Here is a 5916-nt window from a genome sequence, read left to right as displayed (position 1 = left end):
TCCAAACCATGTTTGGGTTAAAACAATGAAAAAAATCAATGTGAACATTCTAGCTCACTTTAGTTATGTTGGCTTTAAGACTGGCTGTTCTAATTTTTTTCAGTTAGCTTTGTCGGAATTGTACCAAGTTTGTTTACCAAGTTAGAAAAATTTCAATTGAGTGATTTTTATTTTTGCTTAGATGCAGCAGCCAGCCTTAAACTGACTCAAGCCATGATAATGATTTTGCTGCTTCATGTTGGAGGATGAAAGACACACAGTTTCTCATCTCATGTTATTGAATACCAATACATCATGTAATCATAAGTTTGTGTGAACAGAGCAAAAAATCAAACCTTTTCAAATTCTACTCACAGAGTACAATCTTCCTCTATAAACACTAGTTTTATTAAGATTAAGTCATGCTGAGTTTGTAGAATAGTCAAGCCCTTATGTATTTTTAAAATATCCCTTTGCATGGTGCATACTGTCTGACTTGATCACATTTGTATTTTATTTTATTTTATTTTATTTTATTTCTTCTCTTTTGGAAAAGATGTCACTTTTCCTTCAGTTTGAAAAGGCAGCTGGTGGCAGTGTGTTATGAGCACCATCAACATGTTGTAGAACATTTATTTTCCTCTAAATTTACCATCAATATGTTTTAGAACAAATCTGTGAGAATTTATTTTGGAAATAGTTAAGACATAATCATCAAGTAGAATTCTTTTGAATGAGAGTGGGACCTCTAGGAAACAGAAGAGAAGAGATTTTTATATAAGAGCTTGATATTTTCTCATAAATCATATGAAAACATTCTATGCAATTTATAGTTATTTATTTTTTGAGCATATGAGTGTTTTGTCTGCATGTATATTTGTGTACCACATCTGTGTCTGGTTCCAGTAGAGGCCAGAAAAAGGTATTGAATTCCCTGGAACTGGAGTTATATGTTATAGGCCACCATATGACCAGGTCCTTTGTAAGAGCAGAAAGTATTCTTTGCCTCTCAGCCATCTATCTAGCCTCTCTTATAAATTATAAACACCTTATCTCAAATTTACCCCTGTTTGGCTTATGCTTAGAATTGACCAAATGCTATTTATACAAAACTGTGTGATTCAAGTGTAAGATAGTCCTTGTTGCTTTCATAAAATGTTCTTTCTTTGGAAAAAGCAAAGATCAAATCCACCAGCTTCAGGACCAAATCAAGTCTTATTTGTTCATCTACCTCATCTTTGGATGGAGTTCAGAGGAGTTGAAAGTTGAAAGAGGGTAGACACTGATCAGTGAGACCATTAGATATTCACCTATATTTCACTGTGATGGGACTCATGGAGATCCACTTAGTTCAAAGAATGAGACTTGGGTACTGCTTTAGGAATATCGGTCCAGGGCAGCCTTACAGCCAGCCAGTGGGGAGCTCAATAATGTGGTCATTCCAGAATTCTGTGGACTATGTCAGCACCCAGCACCTATTACAGATGTGCTGTCATCCACCAGATAGAAGCCAAGCCTGGATCCCTACAGTAAGGTGGTTAGCCAGACTATCTGAAATAACCATGGAACTCCACATTCAATGAGAGATTCTGCCTCAGTAAATCGAGTGGAGAGCTCAGGAGGAATATATGCAACATCAATATCTGGTCTCTACATGCCCACATGTGCATGCACTCATACTCATGAGAACACACATACACACAGGCATGCAAACCAAACATACGCACACTCACATACACAACTTCACTAGTTTACAAAATTGTTTAAATTCACAAATTGAAAGTAAATGCAAACTCTTATGTTAGTGATGGTGTCACCAGGCAGATTGACATCCAACGAACAGGCTGGCAACCCAACGACTGTCTCTATTTATATTCTATATCTTCAAATGACTTTCATACTATCAGAGGCAATCCTCATATTGACATGGTGTTGTAGAATGTATGGGAACTCATAATTTGCATACACTCTTGAGTTGAGGTGTTCTGACTCTGTATCACCAGTAACTAAGGAGGCCGTGATTATTTTATCACTGCATAATTGAGGAACTGGGGACCTGGGAGGTGAAATGTATTCTGACAGGTAAAATGGAAAGTTCTGAGAAATATATATGAAATAAGAATTTGAAATGAGGGGCATATTCATAAGTACTCCCATTCCCTTCTTAATAATTACACACTGTCAGGAAATTACCTCCCACAGGATCGTTAAGACATATGAATTATATCCTCCATCTCATCTCCAAAGCTTATTTTCAATATAACATTTTAACACAGAGTTGAAGAAGTTTAGAATTTAGTGTGGGATTTAGTCACTAAAATCTGTTCACAGTGACATTTTGACCCCAGGATTCACACAATACTTTTGAGGATAAGAGAAGACAGGATAAGGGTTGAAACTGACACCAACAAAAGAATGTAACTGAAATAATGCTGCACTTCAGTAAGCTTTTAAACAAAGGTTTATATTGTCTTTTTAAAAGTGACCACTTCCATTAAATTCATTAGGGAATTCTGGAGAATTACACAGATATAGACATGACCTTGCAACCTCCAGTAACCAGTCCTGTGTGCTACACACATACAAGAGAACACTGTGCAAAATATTACAGTTGAGGTTAGAGAAAGATGCATTTGAAGATAAATCAAAAATGAAGATATTGTGGTTGTGCTTTTTAATAAGGCATATTCAGGAAACATCCTGGGAAACTTGCTACCTGTATACATTATTATAGAATAGAAATGAACTTACACCTATCCACTCATACACACACAAAGGAGTGGAGATTAAAAGTCTAATAAGATAATTGGTTTAATAAATTTTGATAAAGTAATTATATTTAAAAATCTGGATACATCATAGTACAATTGGTTTAAACTACATTAGTCATAAAATAGAGGCCAATGGTACAGTTTACCAACCGGAAGAATAAACTTTCTCCTTAGCTTATAGATCACAGTTCAATGTATGTATCCACATGCCAAAGGTAAAATGAGATCATGTTGGACAAACTGAAAGATGGGTACAGTGTATGAACAAGAGAAGCACTGGAGGGACCGTGGCAGAAAGTGAAGTAGAAACTGCCCTAAATAGTAAACCAGCTGAGCATACATTATCATTATGTAGAACTTTACATCACAGTAAGAGAGAAAATCCCTTGTTCTTGTTGATCCATGCAACACTCATAGAACAACACACAGAAGTGTCTGGTGAAATATTTAAATACTGGCTATTGCAATGAGGTAGATAGATTAATAGAAAGCATAAAAACTTGGAACTAGAAAGTTAATTCAATGGTTGCAGAGGACCACCCCTGTCCAGTTCCCAGTACTGGAAACTCACAACTTTCTGTAACTCCAGTTCTTGGGGAGTAACACCCTGTCTTTGACTCCTCAGGCACTGTGTGCACATGCACATACCCACAAACAGACACTGAGACAGAAGGCAAACAGACAGACAGACAGACATACACACACACAAATCTAAAGATTTATTAAAACTTATTAAAAAATGGGCCCCTGGTGGAGCACTGGGAGTCTAATTAGTGAGTAAGAAGAGGGTTTATATGAGAGAGAATTGTTGAAGCCAAGGTTGGATAAAGCACCGGGACAAATAACCAAATGAATGGAAGCACAGGATCTATGAACCAAAGGCTGAGGGGCCCCCAAATGGATCAGGCCCCCTGAACGGGTGAGACAGTCATTTGGCTTGATCTGTTTGGGAGGCAGCTGTGCATTGGTGCCAGGTCCTGGGCTCGTTGCATGAGTTGGCTGTTTGAATCCTGGGACTTATGCAGGGACACTTGGCTCGGTCTGGGAGGGGGGAATGGACCTGCCTGGACAGAGTCTACCAGGTCAACCCCGGTCCTCGGGGGAGACCTTGATCTGGAGGAGGTAGGAATGGGGGGGTGGGCTGGGGGGAGGGGTGGGCGAGAGGGGGAGAACAGGGGAATCTGTGGCTATTATGTTGAACTGAATGGTGTTGTAAAATAATAATAATAAAAAAAAGGCCTGCAAAAAAAATGTGAAACCACACATGAGAAATCCAATAAATAATAACATCAAAAGTAATAAGATATCTCTTGTTACATTGCTTCTTTATCTGGATTATTCCAAAATGGATTTAAGTGATTTATGGAGCCCTCAGTTTCTCCTTCTGCTTGATTTTGTGAAACTTGTGCTCAGGTTTCTTGTAAATCGTTGGCTGACATGTGCTCTTCTTGTAGTCACTTAAATAAGTTCATTGTATCCTCCACAATCAAGGCTTGTTTCTGGTGCTTATGTACCTTCTTGACATTTCTCAACACCTCCAAATTTGGCTCAAAACCCTTCTCCTATGAAGCAAAAAAAATGCACTCAGTAAAAGTGTGTTCATCACATAATGAGGGAATCTACCTCCCTTTGTGATGTCCTGAAATAATTTTCATTGTAAAGGCAATAAATGATCTAATCCAATTGGATACAGAAGGGGAAATGTGCTTTTTGGCTTCATATCAAATATTATTTTTTTGCCAGAAAACCTGGCCAATACCAGAGCCCATGTAGCTTTCACTAGATATGTGCTTTTGTCAATGGAAGCAACCTGTCTAATGTCTTACCTCTTTTGTCATTGTTTACTACTGAGTTTCTCAAGCCTGCTGGTGTTTAAGTGTATTTGAAGCCATTCTGTAACAATGCAGAACTCTTCATGGTTTTCATATAATAGGAGAACAAACTCGGGGGAGTTGGTTTCTTTTAAAACAGCAGTCAGTCTTTACAGGATACAGATTAAAGTCCATTTTAATCAGACAAAAATGAAAAGCACACCTTGTTCCTATTGTACTTCACTGGTAGGTAAGTTCAGAATGGATTGTAAACACTTCTGAAAGCCCCTTTTCCTCTCCCTCTCCTAGAGAAATAGACACACAGACACAGACAGACAGACAGACATGGGGCGGGGAGAAAGATTAACATTTTACTCATGATTTCATCATTCACCAGGTAATAACTAAAACATTTGCTAGGACATTTTGCTTACACTTTCTCTGTAAAAACACAGAATGACATCCAGACAAAATTGCCTGCACACTATTGTGGGTAAAGAGACTGTACTCCAATGGACACTCATTAGAATAAGTTCAGCCATCATGTCTTGTAGATGTAACAGTCTTATTAAATAAGAAGCACAGAGCCAAACACAGAGTTAAAAACAGTAGCTAAGAGCTGAGACTTAAAACCGCCTTCTTACCCTTCACTGCGGCTGCTGTCCTTCCTTTGAGAAAGAAACCTACTTCCTGTGTATCTGTCTTTTTATTGACTTTCTGTTTTGCCTTCTCATTGGTTATAAACCCAACCACATGACCTCCTCATCACTGCCTGTCTATACAGACCTGAAAGTCTTCTATGGTTGGTATTGAGATTAAAGGCATATGTCTCTATGCTGGTGGTGTCCTTGAACACACAGAGATCTACCTGTCATGTAATCAGGATTAAGGGCGTGTGCTACCACTGCCAGACTTCTGCTATGGATTATTATTAGCTCTGACCCCCAGGTAACTTTATTTATTAACATACAAATAAAATCACATTTCAGCACAAATAAAATATCACCATATGTCTGTCTGTGTAGGCAATATCATTTGATACATCTTTAAAGCTCAATGCACACTATGCCAAAGTTGACAGCATTCATTAAAACACAGCTTTGAACATATTTTTTCCTGTCTCTAAAATGAACAATTGCATTTTGACACAGTCTATTGGTTATAGTGATTATCATAAATATATGACTAAAAAAAAAAAAAACTCCCAAATGTCAACTGTAGATATGTTTCACAGGCATTACCAATAGCTAAGTGGACAGTTATTCTTTTAAAAATTTAACACTAAGAGTTTTATGGTATCATGCATTGTCAATATACACTGCTGTCAAACAGATTAACATAATTCTGGAGTAATC

This window comes from Peromyscus maniculatus, chromosome 1 (assembly GCF_049852395.1).
Source record: "Peromyscus maniculatus bairdii isolate BWxNUB_F1_BW_parent chromosome 1, HU_Pman_BW_mat_3.1, whole genome shotgun sequence".
Classification (NCBI taxonomy): Eukaryota; Metazoa; Chordata; class Mammalia; order Rodentia; family Cricetidae; genus Peromyscus; species Peromyscus maniculatus.
Note: the sequence above shows the minus strand (reverse complement) of the source record.